The sequence below is a fragment of the Neodiprion pinetum genome, chromosome 2 (genome assembly GCF_021155775.2).
Source record: "Neodiprion pinetum isolate iyNeoPine1 chromosome 2, iyNeoPine1.2, whole genome shotgun sequence".
Lineage (NCBI taxonomy): Eukaryota > Metazoa > Arthropoda > Insecta > Hymenoptera > Diprionidae > Neodiprion > Neodiprion pinetum.
This window is the reverse complement of record NC_060233.1, coordinates 40,710,120-40,733,717: the sequence shown is the minus strand read 5'-3', so window position 1 is coordinate 40,733,717 and position 23,598 is coordinate 40,710,120. Positions and strand designations below refer to the sequence as shown.

At 48.9% G+C, this 23,598-nt stretch overlaps 1 protein-coding gene across 6 annotated transcripts in view; it reads left to right on the top strand.

The window, feature by feature from the left end:
* Positions 1–23,598, top strand: part of tio (zinc finger domain-containing protein tiptop) — a 117,671-nt gene that overhangs the window by 57,838 nt on the left and 36,235 nt on the right. Inside the window, exon 1 of one of the 6 annotated variants that reach the window (XM_046610786.2) lies at positions 1,285–1,302. The exons of 4 other annotated variants lie outside the window; for them this stretch is intronic. The gene's annotated coding sequence lies outside the window, so the exon portion shown is untranslated. Of the gene's footprint in view, positions 1–1,284; positions 1,303–2,962; positions 3,730–23,598 lie in introns of those variants that run through there. One more of the 6 variants, XM_046610782.2, reaches the window with a different exon arrangement.

Below are 23,598 nucleotides of genomic sequence, written 5' to 3'. Positions count from 1 at the left end.
CCTGCGTCCGATAGACTCGGTAATGCGCGGTACGGATACGTACGCGTGTGAACACATGCCGGGGTAATTCTAAAAACGGTTTAATTCACCCATTGCTGGTCGACAGCTATGGGCGCTCAACGTTTCGGACAAGAATCCGTCTCCTTCTCTCGTTCAATTACCAGACAGTGTCGCTCTCTCCTCCGGTGTGTTTGTATTTCGGCTTGAAAGGTGTGTGCGGTGTACACGCCTCGCGTACCTACGTACGTGCGGGAATGAGTTATGGCTCCGGGTGTATCGATGACAGTTGAAACTTATCGTTGGACAGGTAAAGCAGGCAAACGAAAGTTAGGCAAGCGTCGTTACTCGAACAAAAAGTGTACGTGAGTGAGCGCTTTCGTGTTTGTGTGCACGGCAATGGGGGGAAATGGATCTGGAGGACGGAGAGGAGAAAAGCAAAGACTCGAACCGCCCGGAATCATTTCGTCTGGCATATCGTACCAGAGTGTAGGTACGCTTACGGATCTCGTATTACGACGGTTGCACGAAGGGATCATTTCAGCGCGCGCGGGTGACGGTCCAGTTTCGTTCAGCGTCGTCGACTTAGTTACACTTTCTTGTAGACCGCGAGCTGCTCCTGCGGTCTCGTTCCTCGATACACCCGGGAAGTATACCTGGTATAATACGGCGTACAAGAGCGAAGACGGAGAGAACGAAGAAGAGCGGCGGATTCGAAATGGTGAGAAGGAGACGGCGAATCGCTTCGCAGGCTTTCACCGCGATTCGAGTCGACCAAGGGTGAGACCCTCCTCCCCCTTCCTCTCTCGTCCCAATGCATCACGCACTTCGTGACACCCGCTTCGGTCTGCATGGCGTGCATAGATCATGCTGACGTCCGGACTGCCAGCCCTGGCTGCCAGAAGGACTCCTACCACTGCTCCGAGGGGAACGAGGAGGGAAGAGGGAGGCAGTGGCCTAGCCAATCTAAGGCCATGCCGGGATCGAGGGAGGTGGGGGGAGGGAATAGCGGGGGTTTGCTTCTTTGCGCTCTCAGTCACAAACCTATATACGGAGGAGGAGAAGGTGGCGGAGGAGGAGAGGACGAAATACGGAGGTGAAGCGAAATGGAAGAACGCAGCAGTTGCTTCCTTTGCCCCCTCCCTTCTTTCCTCTTCCCTCATCCGTGCGAGTGTGTGTTTTTTCAACGAGATTTATTACCGAACTCCTAATGCTGCTGCCGGAGGAGGAAAGTGGATGGAATGGTGACGCTTCAAGAGCGAAGAACCCGAGTGAGGGACGTGGTTCAGGGGCAGAAGATTTCAGGTCGGGAGAAGCCAGCGACACATTCCTTTTCCTTCGATCACGAGTTACTTTCACGTTGCTATTTCACCTTGTATAACTGTAGGGTAATCATTACATCGGGTATAAATTAACTTTGAAGTTGCGAATTTTGTTAACGTTGGAATGTTGAGGAAAATCACGTTCGAGTAACGAAGTCACGACGTTTGAAGGGGAGTATCATTTGTTGCCAACACGTTGTCAGTGCTTGATGAACCGTTGACGGGTTTGAGCAATTTTTTCCGCTACGTGGCGGCGTCGGAGTGTCGAAGGAATTCAAACCGGTTGGAGTGAGAAAAATTCACTTCCGTCATCGACACTTTAGCCTCGTTGAAATGGCATGCGTACGTCAAATCATGATTCACAAAGTGGAAAAAAACTGAAAAACAAGCAGACACGCGGCGAGAAACTTGGCATTGAATCTAATGTGATTTATATTTTTCAAAGGTAAACGCGAATTGGTTAAAGAAAATGAACAGTATCCTTTGTCAAATTTGCTTCTATAAGCAAATAGTTTTATACATCCCGTGATACATCACAGGTAACTGACCTCGGAAGAATCTGAGTATACATATATATATTCACAGATCCAAAAGTTGTCGTTACGAACGACGTTAGTATTTGTCCGAGAAACAAGTATCACGAGAATAACAAAATAGCGTATATAAGATTTGACAAAATGTTAACGGTCGACGGGATAGAAACGAGTCCAAACGATTGTTTAGTCAACGAAATCGTCTTGGTCATAATTATGGACGGTCATTCATCAGACTAGGCACCTAATATATTCCGATCACATGGAAGTGACCTTTGATACGGTAAATCGTAAAAAGTGGCCATGGTACCGGACGGTTCGGCATGACCGGTAGACCGTTGACTGGTGCACTCGTCACGTATCATCGATACAAGCGTCCGCAACGTAATCGGCGAAAGAGAGAGAGAGAGAGAGAGAGAGAAGAGACTTTACCCTCCGGCGAAGGGACGCACGGAAATACGGAACTAGAATCGGGGGGTCCAAAAAGTTGTCCAGAAGTTGAATCCTCCTTCCTCGGATACGTCGCGTAATGTTTTACCGCTTTTCCTCGCTCTGCGCGTAGCGAACAGCCGCCCGCCGTCCGAGTGGATATGTCTAACACACAACGAAGGCGAAGGCGAAGGCAAAAAGCAGTGCCTGGTTATATGGGATAGGGGTGGGGGGGGAGGGGGGCACCTGTGTGCGATAGCGAGATAAAAGAAGAAGCGAGAGGGCAGAGTGAAGAGAGAGAGAGAAACGTCGGAGCGATACACACCGACACTATCGTGCGACGGATTCGCGGTGTTGGTGCCGGTGGCACGGGGGCGTGGGTGGAACGGCCGCGGGGGTGGGGGGTACGCGACCCCAGCCCCCCTAGCCCCTCACCCCGCCCCCGGTCGTTCTTCCACTCTTCCTTCTCGACGTCCATCCATCCACTCCTCCCTCCCCTCCCACCTCCTCCTCCTCCTCCTCAACCTCTCCTTCCCTTTCCTCCCCTCCCCTCCCCGCCCCACCCCTCGCCTAGCCGCGACGCCGACGCCGACGTCAGCCGGGGGTGGGGATGGAGGGACGAGGGGGACGCAGTGAGGGGAGGGAACGCCAGCGGAGGAGCCGTCAGTGCGCCACGTGCTGTCGACGCGGGAGGGTGCGTGTCCTTATCGTGTGTTTAGTGAGATAGCGGTGCAGTTGTTTTGTTGTCACAGCATCCTCGGCGGTCTTGTAACGCGGTGTCGAAATTATTACCGATTGATCGAGATAGAATCGTTGCTGCAAATCTCTCGGCTCGCGTTCGCTTCAATTTTATAGTCACTGTGTTTCTTCAACGTTGTACGCAGGATTGTAGGCCTTTACTACTGGACTCCGCGATGACGTGAGAGGAACGTACCGAAGAGAGTTGAGGTGTTTGGTTACACATGGTATTACTACTAGACGCGATGTCAACGGATTGATGGTGATCTATTCGAGAGTATAAATGTAGTTTGACTGCTGGATTTTGGAGTGCGAAAGAGGATCATGACTAAGAGCCATCGCGTGGCTCTGAACAGGCTGTTGCCGCAGGTGATACACGCTGAAGAGGGATAGGCGTGACGACGGAGGCTTGAGTGAACGAACGTCCACCGCTTGAAAAGAAAAACACACACACACACACACACACACGCACACACGCAGAAAATAAATTCATCAATTCGAATGAAGTACAAAATGGTGATTGTTGTAATTCGGTTTGATCTCTGGTTCGACGAAAAATACGTGACGTCAAATAAAAAGGCTGACGATGAAGCGGTTTGTGCTGCAGGGATAATGATCGGTGTTAAACCATGCACCGTTATCCTTACCGGACGTGATTACTCCAGTTTCAAGTGTCACTGAAGGATTATCCCTCGGGAACCACTACTGCGGTGAGTCAGACTGTCCGCATTTTTTAACACCGTTCCATGTCTTCGCCAAATTAAACGCGCCGCGTCAATGAACTCCAAAAACACGCGCTCGACGCCACGCCACGCGACTCTGTCGTCAGACCCTCAATGGACACCTCGATTTCGGCACTGCGGGTTGAAACAACCGCGAAACATCAGAGAGAGTAGGGTAGAAGCGAAAAGTCTGTATTACATGTATACCGCACACTGGCAGGACCGTTGAAACGGTGACAAAAACCTGCTGCGAAACAATCAAGGCGATCGATCCCTGTCCCTGGGTGTCGTATCGACAATGCGAATCATTGAACCCAACGAGTCACGTCGCCTGATCGTTTCACAGAACTCGGGAACGATATTATCTCACTCGGTTATACTCTCGGCTGTCGGTTATTCGTCTTGTTCACAGTTCTTTCCCGTGACCGGAATTGCAACCAATTTTAAACCGCGCACCGAGTACCTGCAGCATTCCTTGGTCGATCGGACAAACTGGACCAAAGTTGTAGGCCATCATTTTATAGTATCGATACCGAGAGGTAGAGTGACTGACAGTTCTCGATGTCGAATAAGGTATATACCTAACCATTGGGTTCCTCAACGCGTTTCACAGTCGTGAGATCGAAACGACGATTTTCCTGACTTTTCGATTGAGAGACGTTGTTCTCGACGCTTGGATGGAAATTTGGCAATAAATAGGATTAATCGCCACGCACCCCGATCATTTTACTTTCTCCTCGTAGGCTAGAAATCACAACAGTATCCACATGTCGTCCTGGTATCGCAATTGAGTAAATGCTACACAAGAACAGATTCCTCAAGACAAAGTTGTAGGTGTACTCGCAACGCTTCTTACAAGCTCGGTGTACGATACGCGAATCGCCAGAGCGTGGAAGCGTGGCCATATCGCAGGCCTTCTCGCTCCAGCGTGTGAGACGAATCGGTGAGAGAGCGAGAGAGACCGGATCCAGCGAGATGAGTGAACGCGCAGAGGGAGACGGAGAGACGGAGAGAGGAGAGAGGAGAGGAGCGAGGCCAATGAATCCTCGGTCAGAGTCGCAGAGTCCAGTCAGTCGGTCTATTTATGCCGGTGTTAATTGTACGAAATTAATGCGACAGTCGTCGTGTATTTGGAACGGGGCTGTCAAGGTTGAATCAAGAGCCCGCTATCTGTATCGAGAGACCGTGTTCCTATCCGAGACCAAGACGCTCGGACCACCTCGCGACGATGACGATCTCCTCTCGCTGGAATCTCCCTCTCCTGGAGGGAGAATCAGGCCAGTGGAACACGTTACTTGTGCCCACTGACGTGCCCGATACTTGCTCTTGCCGACCGTCCGTCAACGCCGCGCCCTTATACACAACACACTGTCTTTCGGGTCATGATCCCACGTGCGAATTTTGGAAATCGATCAGCTCGCCCCTTCTGCTCTCGTTTTCATCACGCTTGTCGCGTGGACCGGGAAAAAACCTTGATTCATCAATTATCGGTACGGTGAGTTAGCTCTGTTCGCTTTTTGACCTATCGCAACTGCCGGAAATTTTTTACTGTATAAAAGTTCTGTAAGTAATATTACAGTTTCAAATCATGTGCTTATACGTACTTCTGGTTAAAAATATGAAGCAATGGCGACTAAAAAAAATTCTCTAATGAAATATATTTTTTACCGCATAATTTATAATCAGGAAATGATTTAAGATTAATCATGATGACTCACAGAATGTGACCTCGAAGGATTCTAGACATTGTAACTAAAGTGTTGAAGGGGTATCTCGGTTTGTATAATTTGGTGAGAGTTGCATCTACTTGCATTAGGGATTTGAAAAAAAATATTGGATTCAATAGCTTCCAAAATCCAACGTCATATACACGTCAGTTTAGCGCCAGTGTGAATCTGGAAAGGACGGAGAGCTTTTAATTGATCACTGGAATATTTTGCTTCCAAATATTTACTTGATTCAGAAACTCCTTCGTAAAGTCTCACAACAGTAACGTGAAAGTTTTCTTTTCCTTGTATCATTGGATGGAAATCAAATTCATTGATGTTTTATTCAAAAAATAATTTAGAGTATACGTTCGGTAGTATAATTTTGCATCGTTCTGCAGCTATAATGCAACGGTACGCAATTTGCCGAAAATTTCTGGAAATCCACGAGATAACTGAAATAAATTCCCGACTCTGTCAGTTGTGACACCTGAAAGAAAAATTACTCCCATCGTTCAAACAGCGACAAGATTGACAAACTTTTTTCCTCGCCTTCCTCCTCTCTGTAACTAAAGATTAGAAAGATTGACATGGGTACGCCGATACCTCGGATTGATTGGTCAGTTTAGCTCCTCAAATTAACTGTATATACAATCCTTAAACCTCGCTGCAAAGCGCATTTGTCTCGTCAGTGAAGACACGGAGAATAATACGCTAGTTCTGGTCCGGCTATTAATTAATAAGGGAACAATGAGACTTCTTTATCGTCGAATGTAGACTAATCGAAGTTTCTTTATTCACGGCAAAGCAACACTTGTTGATGTGTGAATTTTGCTCGTGATTTTTGAAATCTTTTCACCGAGATGCACTCACAAATTCCGAGGACGTTACGCGTTATGAAATAAAATTGTATTGTCATTCTGAGGCGGTAAATTAGAAACAATTATTCTTCCGCGAGTATGTGCACACGAGATATTTGACTATGTTGGAACACAGATATTTCCAATACGTTATCTCTCGATAAATATCGTTATTAATGTAGCACAAAATTTCGCTCCAAGAGCCGAAGCGAAGCTCTTTCCGTCTAAACCGAAATTATCGATATTAGCGTGGGAATAGAAATTAAATGTTCATCTTCACACCAGTTGTTGTGATAACATTTAACAGATACAATTAATCAGCCTCTAATTACCCACATTCCTCTGACATTTGCCGATAGTTAGTGAATAATAAATAACGAAATAATGCCGCGATTGCAGTGCTAATTCCATCTACTTATCGTTAATGGTTGTAAGCTATTCGGCGTAAACATTATATTCGGTACGAGATCGTTACTCGTGTCTGACAAGTGAGGAAACCGAATTTGATTATCGCGGAGATAAACGCGTTGTACGTAAAAATAAATTTATTTTTGCAAAGTAACAACGATCCAAATAATCGCGAGTTACACGTTGGCTACTTGTTTGGATTAGAAAACCCGGGAAGAGGTGATCCTCGACGCCTGATCGTAAACGGAGCTTTATTGTCGCGTCGCGTATTCGACTTTGGAAAATACGATAACGCCTCCGGTGAAACGAGCGAGGTTTTGGCCGAGTGGGTTCGTTAGGCAGCCGGATAATGCGGAATAGAAAAGCTCATGTGGCTCTCGCTGCTGCCGCAGGTGTGTGGAGAGGATTCGCGAAAAGGGGGCGAGACGAGGCGCATCCCCTGTTCCACCCCGTTCCATCCCCCCCCATCATCGCCGTGATCTCGAGCAGAAGTGGTGTGCGTGCAACACGTATAGGAGGCTATTGAAGTCTCTGATGACGGAGCCCGTCTGTCAGCAGATCAAAGCAGAAGTAAGCTCTCTTTGTAATGCCTTGCTCCGCTCGGCTGGTATTTAATTATGTATGAGATCGATATTGGGGCCTCGGGGTCCGCTCGCGTTTCCTATCGCAAATATAAGCTCCGGGCATTCCCCAACCCCAGCGCCACCCCCGCCTGGTCCCATGCCCACCTTCCCCGAACCGGAATCACTCGAAAAGTAAAAGAGCCCACTGCTAATATCCGCGGAGCCGTCTACACGTGTTTACAGCCTTGTACTGTCGGCTTTTTACACCGTACGTTTTTTTTCTTGTTTGTTTTTGTTTTATTATTCGTCGCTGTACGTGCGACAAGTCATTGATCATACAGGTGCGAAAGCTGGGCTCCGGTTTTAATCCCCGGTTTTGACGTCTTCCATTTTTGGCGATGCATTCCATTGCGGACCGTTGCACGGTTCCTACTTACCGTGATTGAGAAAAATTCTGTGCATGTATGTTTCATCGTTTGCTTATTCCATTTTTTATTATTATTAAAAAAATTTTAATTTTCTCATGATTTTGTCGTACGAATTTCTTCTTCGAAAACAATTTCAGACCAGTTGTTTTCGACATTCTGCATGACTAATTAAATTTAGCGATCGGTACGTCGCACTTGATCCTTCGAGTTGTACACAAGATACAAGTGTATAATATAACAGTTATACATACAATATGCACGTGACGCGTACCTGTAGACGTATTATGATAACCCGATCCGACAGCCGTACACAAAAGTGAAACGCGAATTACCTCGCCGCGGTTTGTGACGTGATCAAACTTGAAGTACGCGTATCACGAAGCCTGGTGTACGCACACACACACACAAAAATACAGACGCGATTATAATACAGTCGACCTCGCGCACCGTGGACAAGGGGGTTTGTTAAAACGTTAACTGGCAGCAGGGCGGCACCGATCGCATCCAACCCGAACCGCTTCGTATGATAAAAAATGCCCGCGAGGCTTTCGCCTTCGATTTCGAAAAGTCTGAACAGTGTCTCTCCTTTTTCAAATATTTTTCTAATACCCCTTCAGCGTCACTCTTACACAATTACTTGAAGATGATCGTCGAAAATTAATCGTAGCAATATCGCGTACCACTATCGTAATTCACCAGATTGAAATTAGTAGGATTCGCATGTAACGCAGCGGCAACCCCGTTGCGTCAGGGTGATTACGGCTGGGCGAGCGATTTCGGAGGATAGCGTCGGCGGATTGGGTTGTTCGGTGCACCGGACACGGGATTGGAGCTAGCGATGTGAGATGAGCGAAATCGCGATCCTGCGGGGAAGTGCATCGGCCGGGTTTCCACCGGCGGGGGATCGAGAAACGACAACAACCGCCATCGGCACGACGCACAGAGGGTTGAGCGCGGTTTGATCACTGGTACAGAAAATTGTATTTTCGAAATCAATTAATATCCGGTGAGCAATAATAAACTGGCTATAATGACCGCGAGCTATCCACCACCACCACCAGCTCGATGGTTAGCCCAGGGCGTTTGCAATTAGCTGTACGCCTGCGTTTATCCGCCATGTTGCGGAATAACTGACGCTGGATTAGAACGTGCATCGGACTTTGACAAATTTAGCGAAATTGACGAATGTCGCTTAGCTACGCGCGACTCGGTCGCACCTTACGGGTGTAGTAAGGACGTCGTTTGAAACGAGCCGCTGTTGCACCTTGTATGACCCCTGCAGCTCGAGATCTGTACAACGATTATGCGTGGCGTGTATTCCACAGTGCTGTGAACGCGTGCGTTGCTCATCTATACACGGGAAATGAACAGCTGGCTTCACCGAACAGAATAAATTGTGGCAATCAATTAACTTTAATTAGTTGGATAATTAATTGAGCTTGAGTTAGCATTCGATCTATGCTGTATTGGTATCCGTATCCAACTGCTTTTGCTTGTTATATATCGTCTTCCACGTCTGCACACGTGTCTATACCATACGTACCTACCTGTTAAACACTCGCCGCGGCAGCTCAACTTTTCATACTCACGTTAGTTGCCTTTTCTCGACCAACGCTTTTGTTTGACAGCTCATTCCGCACTCACTTGCCGATATACCTGCTGGATATTATACGTTGCACTTGCCGTGCGGCGTGTTTCGTTTTGTTATAAATAAAGAATTAATTATACTGAAAGAAATTGTATTACACGTACCGAATAAATATAACACTGAGAATGTTTTTTTTATACATTACACAAAATGTGAGTAACTAAAAAAAAAATAATGTACGCATTAACTGATATTACAGATTCGACACGTTTGTTTCTGCGACTCTTTTGACGATTTATTATGTAATTAAGTTGTACCGATCAGTAATTTGTGAAGTTGGGTTTTATAGAATTGATTTTATGGTTTTTTCGGACTCCTTGGAAGAATCCATCTCGTGCGCCGAGCAAGTGAGACGAATGTTTAATTTATGCCTCTGGTTTACACTTTACACGTTGTCGGTGACCGTCTGATGTTTCTAAAAGCGATTAATTATTTTAAAGGGCTGTTAAACGAATCTCGGCTGGGATAACATCATTGCAAAATATTTCCCATAAATCGATATACGAAAGATATGTATAATTCATGCTGATGTATAAATACCTGGTTATAAATTCACAAGTTTGTATAGCGTGTCCGCGTTTCAAAATGTCAACTTATCTACGACTTCGTTTGATCGTTTAACGTGCGATTCGCGATGTGCGAGTCGATTTCATCGATCGCCGATGAAATTTGAACGGTATAATACGGCTTCGATAAAAAAAAAGTCTCAGCCGCCAGTGCCGCCGATGAATCGATATTTAACCGTACATCGGATCGTTTATCTCGAAAAAAGAAAGTAAAATATCAACGAGTTTATTATGTCGTCTACAGGCCGCCCGAACCGTGGGACAAACTGACAATACCATTAAACTGGGATAATTGGCCGCATCTAAATCACTCGATGACCTTTCGAAACTCGTCGATCTCGCTTCTTGTTGACGATATTAAATTTACTGGATCTTCGCGCTCGTATTTGCACGTATACGCATGATTGTGTGCGCGATGACAGAATTAAATGAGAACCGCTAGACATCTGCTCCGAGATAAGTATCCCACTTGTTACGCGGCATTCAAAAGTGTGCAAAAAAAAAGAAAGAAAAAGAATTACATTCGCGCCTTTGGAGGCACAAAAATGGCAATTCGATCCTTGGTTTTCCGAAAATACGCGGTCGCTTGAATTATTCCGGTTCTTCGAAACCGTGATGGGTCCGATCGTGACGTAAAACTTTGTAAACAGGTATTTGCCAGGGCATTAAATCACCTCCAAGGTAATCGCCGTGCTGGCAGGCAAAGGCAGCTTCGTCGATACCGAAACTCGTAAATATCGAACCCGGAGGTACTTCGGAGACGAAATCTTCTCCTCGTACCTCTTATTCGACTTCGGTTTCAGCCTGGAGAGACGTGGCCGTTGTCTTAGGATGAAATCATCCGCATTCGCGATGAATTTTGAAAATTCTTTCGGCTCTATGATCCGCGTAACCGATCGCACCGTTACGGTACGCGAAAGCTCGCTGCATGCAACGAAGCTCGCGCGATACGTACACGCATGCTAAACGCGATAAGGTTGGTCGACTAATAATAATTACACTCGTTACGTCACCGCCGGATTGGCACGTTCTCGACAAACTTACAAGCTGGATGATACACGCCGTTGCGTAGGTGTGCGTAGGTCGGCGAAGACGCATCTGCATGCACACCGTGCCCACTTTTCCCGCCAAACTTCGCAGAGTGATGAAATTATCGGAATTGCATCGGGATCGTTGAACGATCCTTCTTACAATCGAACGCAGCATCGGACACATCGCGTGGATTGAAAAGTAATTTCCACGTCAAAATACGCCCACGCCTGTAAATTTCGCGCTGATTGCCGAATGTTGAATAATTTACCGGCTCCTCGATTCGAACCTCTTAATTACACACCGCGTACCGTTCGCGATTCGGCGGAAGCTGGGTAACCGCGTGAATAATCATACGAATTGAAAGGCTGCACCGCGCGTAGCATTTTATCGGGATACAGTGTAGCCGGCGGTGTGGCATACACGGTACGTGTCTCGGAAGACACGTGACCGAGTGGCCAGTTGATTGATTGGTAGGTTCAGTGTTTGCACTGGATCCGAGCGCGAACGCTTCAACTGAAATTGTCACGTCCATCGATTATTTCTGACATCGTTGATTGATGGCGGCATGAGCGACCGATTGATGACTCCGGAGGTGCCGCGACACAGTTTCGAGTTACATATCGTGCATGCACTGTAGTCCGACGTCGACGCCGGTCAATTTCCTATCTCTCTATGATTATTTTTCATATTTATAATCTCCGCATCGTTTCACCGCCAGTCATACTTACGTACTAAGTTAGCTGTACAAAAACACCTCGGAATCCTTTCTATTTTTCTCACACACCTTGTAATATTATATATTATATATATATATGGAGGTGAATATTTTTGCACACTGTATACGAAGTGCGCGCCAACAAGAGATACCTCGCTGCTGGTGCTGCTGCTGCTGCTGCTATCTGCTGGTGTATCGGTATCCGACGACGTCGGGCAGGTAGCGAAACGCATTTTTTTTCTTTTTGGTTTTTGTCTCACTTGTTCATGACTCACCGGTCTGGCCTGCGTCGATATAAGGTACGGACAACGCGTCGCATCGCGTTAAGCACCTATCAGCGACACTTTACACGGTCAAAGTTCTCGAACCAAGAAAGTACGAGGACGTATCGCCTCCAACAGTCGTTTGCAAGAAGATTATCTTCGGGAATTCCTCTGTTTTTGTCTAGCCTGATTTCAGACGGTCCGATATATCTGCATCCTGCAGGGCTTCCGATCGGTGCACGAAAAATTAACGGTTCGTATTTTCACTCCCAAGTTTGGGCAGTCGATGTTGTTTGTAGATCGACGTCGCTCGCACGATCCAAGTTTATACCGAGGGACAGGTGTCGGCATTGATTACGATGGATACCGAATCCAAATGCTTACCAATCGAATGGTTATAAACGCAGATGGTCGACAAATGATTCAATCGTATTTACAGAAATACTAGGAATGTAGAATTGGCGAAAATTTTAATACAATGACTACCGATGCCACAATCCGTTCCATTATAACTACTTCACGTGAGATTGTCTTGAGTCTTTGATAACGAGGCTGCTTTTAATTGAAATTATAGTCTCCGACGATGTTTTTAATGGTTATTAATGGTGTATGAATTTCGTATTTTACGGTAATTTAGTTTTCTTACTTTAATTCGCCTCGCTAATTTGAGCTGATCTCATCCTGATTGATTCGAGGCAATCATTCACGCTCTAGGAAATTCATTAAGAACGTGTCTCTCGTGTATTTGCGGTGCACGCGCTGCACGTTGCGTTGTGCAAACCAGAATCATCCGCGATAACGGTAAACCGACGATGCGTCAGATTCACTCGGCGATGCTCACCTCGTTGGCACATTCGTCATCGACGTGTGACGAAGTAAACTTGAGCAATTAGTCGTTGCCTTTTACCGTCGATGAACACGTATGCTCGTAACATTCTGCTTATATTTGTACACGGTACAAGTAGAATGAGACGTATAAGAAGCAGAATATTGTGAGCTTTCGCAGTACTAGTAAAAGCTGATTATAACGGCTGACACGGCGTATCCAGAATTCTCTCTACTTTTTAACGTAAGCTAACGCTGCAATTAGACGCAGCCTAATGTAAATAAACATTGTTATCTGTGTGGCTATAATTTCCCTGTTATAATTATTTCTCACATTATATCGGCGGATTGGAAATTGAAAAAGAAAAGTCAGAGTGAAAAGATCATTCTCCTCGCAATTATCGCAGCGTATAATCGATTGGGGTATATCAGGGTGTGAAAGAATGTGGTTAACGGCTGGTTAAAAGTTCCATAATTGGAAGGAGTCGCGAGGTTAACTTCGTTTACGAGGCATCCGAGAGGCTTCGCATTATCAACTTGAAACCTGCGAGCTTAAACCTCAGCTAAGGTGCAAATGAAACAGCAGGGACTAAAACAGACCGCATTATCGTCGCAAAAAGCACTTTTGTACGGTGTACCTATTTTTCTGAGGACGCAAACCGCGTTGTTATTTGTCACTTTGACCGCAGCCTCTTTAACATGATTTCGAGTTTTGTACAACGCATTGCGTATATGTGTGCGCAATTTCATCCAGCAAAAAATACGACGCTCAGTCTTTCTCTCCCGCATCCGTCACCTGCGCTTCAAGCCACGGCGATGATTCTTATGGTGTAACGGTGGTCCCCGTGCATTTTCGACGCGTGCCGCGTTTTATGGTGGAGAAAAATACACGGTGCAGGTCTAGGCGCGTATAGAACTACCGTAGAGTACGTGCCTCCAGAAAGGCAAGCCGGTGTTGCTGGTTCACGTGAATGGCTCAGCGGGCTCGCCGCCGCCGTCTAACCCGACCTACCTCAAATACTCGAATCCTAGCCCACTCCTAGTATACCGCGCCGGCACTTCCTCTCCAACCCGTGCCTCGAGAGAATCTTGAATTATAACGACCTCGCTCTTCTGCACAGCCGGCAAGATGTGCAGGTGCTCTTTCGAGTTCACACCAAATAACCGAAGCCCCATTTTCTCACTTTATTTTCTTCCATTTCGTTTCTTTTCCCGGAAGCTTTTTTCATCTTGGGACTTTTTACGACTTGCCGTTACCGAACCAGAAATGCGTCGTGGCTGTAATGGCCCGACGAGTCTTTTTCAAAGACTGAGCTCTAATAATTTGACGAAAAAAAAAAACATTCTCCTCACGTGTTGTACAGCAACTTTTTTTGCAAAATTTATCAATACGTGACTGTAGAGAAAATCGGGGATTGAATCTGCAACGATTTTTTGCCTCGTGGTACAGAGCAAAGTAGATGATGGACCGAGGTCCTTGCCGATTCGATCTTGGATCGATCGGGCTGAATTTTTCAAAGAATACCGCACTGCTCGTACGCAGCCTACACGCCTAGATAACTTTTTGCGCTACGGCTTACCGAACCACCCGGTTCGAACCTGTTCAGCTTTCCAAAAAATGTCTAAGCGGCTCGGGTGAGGCTATCCGCGTCCGGCTCAAGGATCAAGTTGCTCCGGTCCGTCTGATCTTCGGGGGGCCCGGAGCGAGTTCGTCCTGCGTGAAACGCCTATGCGCTTCTCGAATGCCCGAGAAACATTAACCGCTTAAGCCGGTGATTTTTCGACTTTTCTTTACACCGCGCGCTGCGTTTCGTTTCACCGTGCACGCACGGTTCCCCAAGTCCGGCGCGTTGCGAGAAATAATAAAAAATGGCGAGGCTGGAAGAAAGGTTCGATCGAGCTTCAATTTTTTCCTCTTTTATTCGTCAAAGTTTTTTCGATTATCGAGAGTAGCAAAATCGGCGTGCGATCGCGCCGCAGCAGAGCAACGTTTTTAGGCCCTCGTTCGCCAGCTCCTCCGATTCGGGATTAGCCGGTCTTCTCCAGGCACGGAGAAGCTGCCGCTTCTCTGCGGAGTGTAAGGCGAACCGTCGAAGGGAAACGGAACGCCGATGCCTCCGCGACGGATCGCTGAGCGATAACAGGTGATTGATACGGTATATGCCTACAGATACTCGCGGTCGTCGGCTCGGCAGGCCGAGGGTTCGTTTTGCTCCGTGAAAGAAAGGGAGACAGGGAGAAGAGAGAGAGAGAAAGAGAGAGAGAGAGGTTCTTGGTCTCCGAGGGCCGGTTCATTTGCGAGCAACCGAGCCGCGAGTATTCGCCTAATCACCGGGTGTCCGCTCGGAGATATAATTACTAGCAGATTTATGACCGGAGTCATTCGCGCGCCCCCGAAGCCGCCGTCCAGGCCTGCCTGTCTCTTCGTCGGCCGCGTTCGTCTCGGTGCTGCCGCTTCTGCTGCTCCTCTTGCTGCTGGGCACGAAATGAAATCCGGTTCGGCGTCACGACCAGGAATCCCGACGACTCGGACGCGTCGCCCACGACCGGCGACGACGTATCGACGAAATCGTATCTGGATGAATTTCATCTCCGCGCTGCTACGACTTGCAATGCAGTCTCGCCATTCGTCGGACTCTCTCATACTTGGTGGTCGGAGTTGTTATGCGAATTGAAGCGTAATTTGCGGAAGAAGCGATTCTTTCCCGAGGAGAAAGTCTGACGAACACGGAACGGATATTTGTTTCGCTAGGCAGGGTTGTTACGAAAAAGGAGCTCTTATCGGAGGTTAAAAGCTTAAAAGCTCGATCAAGTCAACATCCAAGATCAGGAATTCGAAATTCTTGAGACCAGGATGCAAACGCACGTATGGAAGATGAAATTGAACGGCACAGGCTGGAGGCTGAGTTAGTCGAGTGTGTCTCGGGCTGTCGGGAGATGCTGTAGGACAACGAAAATAATCCAACTCGGCTGCTTACACCGTCTAAATCTCATTAATTAACGATCCTGCTGTCCGTAGGTACGTTACGTATGTATAAATTAGAATTTTTGCAGAGGAGCAAAAGTCGCGTAGGCTTTGTTGCCGCAATGATGCTGAGGCAGCGCGTCGAGCGCTCCGAAGTCTCGGGTCGTTAATCAATCGGTTTCTAATGGGATCATCGAGATGGAGTGCGCGCCAAACGAGGACCGAAAGTGTCTTCGTTGTTTTCGGAGATTCTTATCTTCCGGGTTGCTCACCTCGAAATCCTGCCTGTCTCCCGAAGACAAGAGCTTGACGAGGTTATCCTCTCGTTAATTGAAGCTGACCTGCGGGTGATCCTTTTAATGACTAAAAACCCTCGCCTTTCTTCTCCTTCTTCTTCTTCTTCGTCTCTCACGAATCCTATATCGTCATTCCTATCGTAAACTCTCGTTCCAGGAACGGCATCCACCCTGCAGCATTGTGCTCCTCGACGCGCACAAACCCAACCACATGTAGAGCCGAGCGATCGATTGTTAATATAGACTCTTACGGATCAAATCATGCCGTTGAACGCTGGATTAATTGAGTGTATCCCCCACGCTCGATTCACGAATTCATTCGGCCAAGAATGGTTATCTTCAATTAATGCAATTGACCGATCATTCCGAGTCTCCTATGGTGCAAGCTTTTGCAATTGGTCGACTTTCTTGGGATGAAAACCACTTGGAGTATTAAGGGAGAGTTCGTTTCGTTCGAGGGGCAATTTTGTCCGTCCGACAAAAGTGTAAACCGACATTCGAAGCTGTCTGAAATGCCTGCGACGAGCATGGACGAGTGGTTCGTGGAGGACGAGGATCGAGGCGTCCTGCAGCACGTCCGGTGGATTGACGGACAGACGTTCATAGTCATCGTGAGGATCATCAGGCGGTTCGTCGTCACGATCATCATCATTATCATCATTGGTAGGATGATTGGCCGGCGTGCATTTGTTTCATGACGCAGCAAGGCGGCGCAGGACGCGGGGCCAATATCCAAGTCGCCTACCTGGGGTGTTGCTGCGTCACTGCCGGTGTACCCACAACAACGGGGCCCCGTATAACACATCCACGGGAAGAATAATAAATAATAAAGGAACGGGGAACGGCGACGCCGTAGAGTGGAGAGAAGAGACGAGAGACGGGAGATGGATAGCTCCGCTTGACTGACGGTCCATCAATCACCTGCGTACGCTCTCTTCTCCAAAATGAGCGAGTATTGGTAGCATACCTGTGCTCGCCGAACACGAACTCTGCACCACCAGAGAGAGAGGGAGAGAGTGAGCTCGGCTCGGCGCGCATCGTGACTCCTCCGTATTGTTACCATCCTTATTATTCGTTTGTCGTTGTTGTTATTATCACCATTATTGTATCCAGCTCGGTTATTATTACCTGCAGCGTACACACCGGGAACGATGAAACAGCCCTCGGCTACGGCACCAACCATGACCGTCTACTCGTAGCTCGGAGTGCGGCCGCCTTTTTCTGCGTTACCTCTCTCGCCCGGGTCCCGATGACGTCGCGCATTTCACTCGCAGTCATTCCGGGCCCTTTCACTCCGTACCAGTTTTCTTCGCCGACCAAGGCTACCCGCTCTATTAGCCCTCTCTCACAAAAGGACGAAACCGCGCCGGAAAGTGTAAGGGAAGCAGCCGCCCGCTTCTGTACCACCGTCACTGGCCGATACCAAGGGCCGGTTTCCGCTACCACCGAACCTGCACCGAGTCTCGGTCGCGTGTCCCGAGAGCCTGAAAACGCTCGCCGGTTAAGACGGGCCGCGGAATGTCCTAAACACATACACCCAAGGCGCGCACCTGCGTTCGTTGACAGAGTCAACACTCCGTCGCCGTGCATTTTTCGGACTCGGACGATTCGACCAAGTCGATAATGGTCAGCATGCGTGTCTCGCGACGGTATCGAATGACCGAAAACTGTTAGAACTTGTGCATATTATACTCGAGAAGTCGAGACGGGGCCGTGCCGAAGAGATCGGGGACGACTGCAGACGAACGGACGGATCAATCAGTCCGTGGATCAAGGATAGGATATAAGTTTCCCCGATGTGGTTTAGTCGAGGTCGGCTGTCGTGGTCAGTTTCGGATTGCGACGATGTCAGTGACAGCTGTGTGCGCGCGGAGAGAAGCGGGCGTGCAGGAAGAAGAGAGGGATACTCGACGATCAGAGACGCGGGGGAAGCGAGACGGGGCGGGTAAGCTCTCGCGTATTGAACTTGCACCGAGCCGTTCTCCTTTATACTCGCTCACTCACCTCGTCCCCCTTTCGCCCCCCTCTTCCTCCCTCTCTGATTGGTTCCCGTCTCGTGATCAGCGGACCGGTCAAATAACGACGTTAAACCGACGAGCCCGGAGCGGCCGGGGAACGAAGGGGACGGGCGATGGTCCTTTGTGCAGTCCGCTGATTCTAATACTAAACCCAAACAAAGGTGAACCGATGACGTGGGTGTCGTCCCGCTGCTTGACGTTCGTTCGGCGGAGGGATAGGAGAACGACGCCGCCGTCACGACGGTTCCTCTTCCTCTTCCTCTTCCTCTTCCTCAAACCTAACCTGCCTACCTTGCGGGTCATTTCGATTTGGATCTTTGCCAATACCAAAGCTCGGCCCTCCCCTCACAAATTTGTCGATACATATCGTATATTATGTAGACGGAACTACTTTTTACCTCTTCCGCAAGTTGTGATTTTGATTAGGATTCTCTTCGTGGTTTTATCTTTTTTCTGTTCTTTCTTTCTCATCTTCAGTTTTCAAGAAATGGTCAGGTAACTTGAGTATGATTCGGTTATTCCTCGTACAACACCTGTTCCGCAAAAGTACTTGAAATTGTTTATAAGATGGGTATTTATAATCCGATCGAAGACAATGGAAAAACATTTTTCCTAGTACCGCGCGAACTGAACCTACATATTCCAGACCATCTCTCCGCAGGTATCTCGACCTGATCTTTCTGATCGCATTTACGTCGAGCAGACGTTGGAAGTAAACTCTGTCCAGTGGTATCCTGACAAGCCACGAACGGAGTAAAATAACTCGCTCGGATTCAGATCCGGTGAGGATATCTCTCTCTTCTCTGTTTTTTCCTCACTCGTTCGTTCGGCTCTTCCGCACGCGCTCCGCTTTATCGAACTCGAGTGGTATGAGAAGTCCGTGGACGCGGAGAATGACGGTGTGTAAGTGTGCTCAGGGAACAGGCAGTTTTACCTCCCAATTACTTGGGATGCGAGGTTCGGAGTATCGCGACTCGCACCCCGACTATAGCCGGGCACCCGGGCGAGGTGGTCTAACGGTTTGAAGGAGGTTTCAGAGGGTTGAGTGCGCCATGGCGAGCCGAAGGTACCGGCGAGGAGGGAAGAGGAGACTGGATGCTCCGCTCCGAGACGATCGTCGAGGGACGCTTCAACGCAACGACCGTCTTATCTCCGCCTCCGCCTTCGCCGCCGTAGTCACTGCCTATCTGGCGCTTCTCCGCCGCTCCTAAGGGGCGCGCGATTCCCCCGCAGTCGCATAAACCACGTGTGGAGGATCCCCACCCCCGACCAACCCCCCGGCAGACGTATACTGTATCTTAATTATTTCCCCGCTCAATTCCAGCAGCGCGGGGGGCGGGGGGCGGGGGGGGGGGGTGGAAATCTCTGCGGCAAAATATTCCGACCGCGCCCTTCGTCCGTTTGTTTCGCCTATTCCGGCGTCGTTAGCACCGGAGTACGATTTTCTCATTGTCAGCGGATGATAATGCCGCGGATGAAACGCGGCACGCAACATCGGTGCGGATTCATATAGGTGCGTAGATGATCCCTGCCGCATTGGTTCTGCTGCTAATGCTGAACTCTGCCATGCTACAAACACCACCTTTATAAATGTCTCGGGGCAATAAAGACGAAGGATGGATTAGCCGGTGGCTCTGCATTCCTCCGCGCCGAATCTATTCTGGTGATTTGAAGCGAGACACGCGCGTCCTATGAATCAATCACGTGCCATCCGGCCGTCTGTCCTTTTCCTCCTCCTCTTTCTCTCCCTCTCGGTCCCGCTTTCCTCATCCTCTATTTGGACCTCCCTAATCCGCGCTCGGGTTTTTCGACGCTCTTCAGCCGGCTCGAGGAGCTGGGGAAGAACGGCAACGCGAGTGGAAAATAAATTTTCACAAGACCGAGTCGTAGCCGTGCGTATCGGCGTTTTGCGACATCCATTGGCGCACCCGTTCGTCTAAGGATACGCGATCGAATTCTGCGATGTTTAATTGGGTTACATTTCCGCGTTGTTTCCGGTCGGGTGAGCGACGATTCACCTGAGGGTTTCAATTCCACGGGCATTGTTCTTCGACGATCTCGGGTTTTGTCTTTTACGACGCTCGACTCTCCTTCGCTCAACCTTTTCAGACCTTGTAACGACCCTTTTTTTTCCCCGCTCCCCCGTGTCCTTTTTCTCTCTATCTCATCGTCAGCTCTTCATTTTTACTCTGCAATTTCACTTTTTTCTTATCCCTTTTTTCGCGATGTCCTCCGCGGGCTCACAAGGTGTAACGACAACCTCCGCAGTTCTGTAAATCGAGCACCGTAACTCTTTCTTCATAATTTTTAAGTGCCGGTTTCTCAGGGCTGTAGAATGCAGTGATACCGCAGTGTTTTGATATTTTTTCACCACGAACTCGACCCCGGTCATATTCTCATGTCAGTCCTTCGATATTCTTCACTATCTACAAACTTTAGATTATTCGAAGTTGAGGGGGTAAAAGTGTATAAAGTATTGCGAAGATTCCTTTTTCGGATTCTGAAGCATTCGGTATTTTGAAAAACTTACTACAGTAGCAGTTTCTTAGCTACATAGTTGTGGGCAAAAATTCTACACCTTTTTTCTTTTTTCTCTTCGCTCTCTTTTGCGGACGTACCGGCATTCACGTCTAAAGATCACGAGGCGCTATTAATATCGTTGAAAAATAGAGCGTTACCGAAAACGCCGCGATGTCACCAGTTGGCTAATTTCTTTAGGGATGACTGCCAAATTGTCAGCGATCATCAAGAAGAACAGTTCCTGGTATAACGCAGCACGTGTGTCGTGGATTTGGTAGCCAATCGAAACGGAGGATCGAATTTAGCGCCGAACTCGGAGCGCGGCTAATACGCCACATGCGAATGGTTCCGAATGACGTTGCTGAGGGAAGGAAACGTACGGCTTGGTGCTCGTAATTCACAGACCGAAGTCTTCGCTGCCTTCTCAGTTTCCCGGCGGTGCCTCTAAATGCCGAGTGACAGACGTGTGCCTCGCCTCGCGTTCCTGGATATCTCGGCGTCTTCTGCTCCCACCGATTCACGTACGACTCATAAATACTCGCCTCTACCCCTGCCACTGACATTTTCCAATATTCCGAACTGCACTGATTCCATCTGCGTCCCCCGTCGCACTCTTCCCATCGCCTGGCGAGACGCCTCTCATCTCACGGGTCCTACCCTACTGATTGTTTTATCAGCGAGTATACCCAGGTTCTCTCTCTAACTTTCCTCGTATATACCGAAATGATCTGGACCGAATGGTGACCCTCGAATTTACATACATGGCAAAGTTATCGTTATATCATCCCTTGAGGGGAATACTTTCTTTATTTAAGCTGGAAGTTCGTTTCCATTGACATTCTTGCGTTGTTACAAAGACGATGAATCGAACATACTGTGCCATATTTATATTTCGAGACTACAATAACTCTCTATTTCCTGATCAAACAGGATGCAGGTATCGAACATTGTCTCTTGAATTGTCTCATCACGGAGTTTGTTTCGTACAGTGAATCGCAGATGACAGACAAATGCAGAATTCGGGGCGTATATAAATCGTCATCCGTATTGTCAGTCTCGCGGTGTAGAAATTTTCTGCCGCAGTCTGTAACGCTGCATGAGAGAGAGTATAAATTGTCGCCAATAAATAACAACGTCGGTGTAGAAACGGCACGAACAGGGGTTGCAGGAGGTTGGTTGTAATTTTAATTATACGCTGGGTTCTCCCGCGTCTCGTCACCCGGCTTACGCCTCGCGGAAAAGCCGCGAGTTTCAGTTTCGCCCTAGGAAGAGGTTAGGGGGTTGCGGGGGTCGGGTCGTTGGGTATCCCGCGAGGCAAACTTGGCCGAAACTAGTTGGCGCCAAACACAGGCTCTCCTCTCTCTCTCTCTGTCTCTCTCTCTCTCTTTCTCTCTTTCTCTCTCTCGACGCCGTCGCATCCTCTGCGCTTGCGCAGCGCGTGGCGCGCCGGAAAGCCAGATTTCCTTGCGCCCTGTGCTGCGTTTTTGCAGGCTCAGCGGCTGAGGCCACGAAAATACGCTCTCGTGGTGCAGAGGGTCTGGGGTCGGACGCTCGGCTCTTCGCCCGCCGACCTTTACCCACCGCCACCGACCCTCCTTGCCGACCGTCAACCCTGACCTGATTTATGGGACTCCAGAATCGTCGCTCCCGGTGTAGCAGCGCATGCAGTGGCAGACAGCTGGCTGCGCGTCGACTCCGAGAGCGCATCGCGCGCACACCCCGCATTTTATGGTCACGACGGACTCTTCGTCGACTGTTGTGTTGTAGGATATACGGGAAAACCTGGAAGAATGAGCGGGTTTTTTGCTTACCGTTCTTTTCCCGCATTATGCTCCGTGGAGGAATTGTTCAACTTTGGAAATAACCCCCTCGGCAATATTGCGGTACGGTCAGAGTCAAGTGCGAATCGAACGTGTTGGACAAGTTTCTTCGGGTCACGGGTTGTACCTGCTGGAAGCGTGCGGATTGACGGGTATTACAAGCTTGTCGACGAAGCATGGGGAGGAGAAAAAAAAGTAGAAAGCGCAGAAAATAAAGGAAGTAACCTACCACCCGTCACTTCGGAGAGAAATCAAGAGGCAAAGGGACGGGAGCAGACAGAGAGAGAGAGAGAGAGAGAGAGAAAGAGCTAAGCGCCTCTCTGGGTGATTTGTGACGTGTGTCATTCTTTTGACCGTGTGGCTGAGACTCCCGGCAGCCCGCATAGTGAAAGAGCGAAAGAGAGAGAGAGAGATAGAATCATCGTAGGCTGCAGCACTGCCGTACGGCGGCATGGAAGGGACGTGGGATCAGACGGGGGTTGAGGGGCGGCGAGGAAGCGGTGGGGGTGGTAACGTGCACCGTAGATATGCCTGGATAATATACGAGCCTTGCATCTGTTCCCCGAATGACGCAACGGCCCGCCATAGATCACACCCAGAGCTTTTAGAGAGCGAAGGCGACTGAAGGCTGTTAAGGAGAGCCGACTCGAGCCAGGCACGCCGGGGTTTGGGGGGGTGGACGAGGGGCGAAATGCCCTCGCCGGAACCGGGGAACGGGAGTACGTGGCGGCTAGAGGGAGACGGACCGATGACGTACTGTTACCGTTCCCGTCGCTCAGGAGCCGCGGCGTGTGTGTCCCTCTTTCCATCCGATTATCGCGCCTGAGTTGGACAAGGAACGAGCGGTGCAGGCATGCTCTGTGGTAACTTTCAGCAAAAGGAGAGGGGGTGGTGTGGGTGCACGTATTACGGACACGGTGGTAACGAGAGGTCCGCGTCTCATTGCGGGGGTGGGGTGGGTTTTACCGTATCCCGCAAGGGGGTGGTGGGGGCAGGTAGAGCGGCGAGTCGCGCACCCCTGGCGGCGAACGACGTTATATAGTAGAGCCGCGCGACCATTGAGAAGAGATATACGAGCGCGAGTTTGTTTGCGCTTATGGCCCACGTCTGGGGACGGCGGGGGTTATCGGGGCACCCTTATCCCCATTATTCCCCCGCCGCCCCTCCCTCGGCAGAACCCCTGCAACGGGTGACGCACCACGCGAATTAAAACGGCTCATAAAT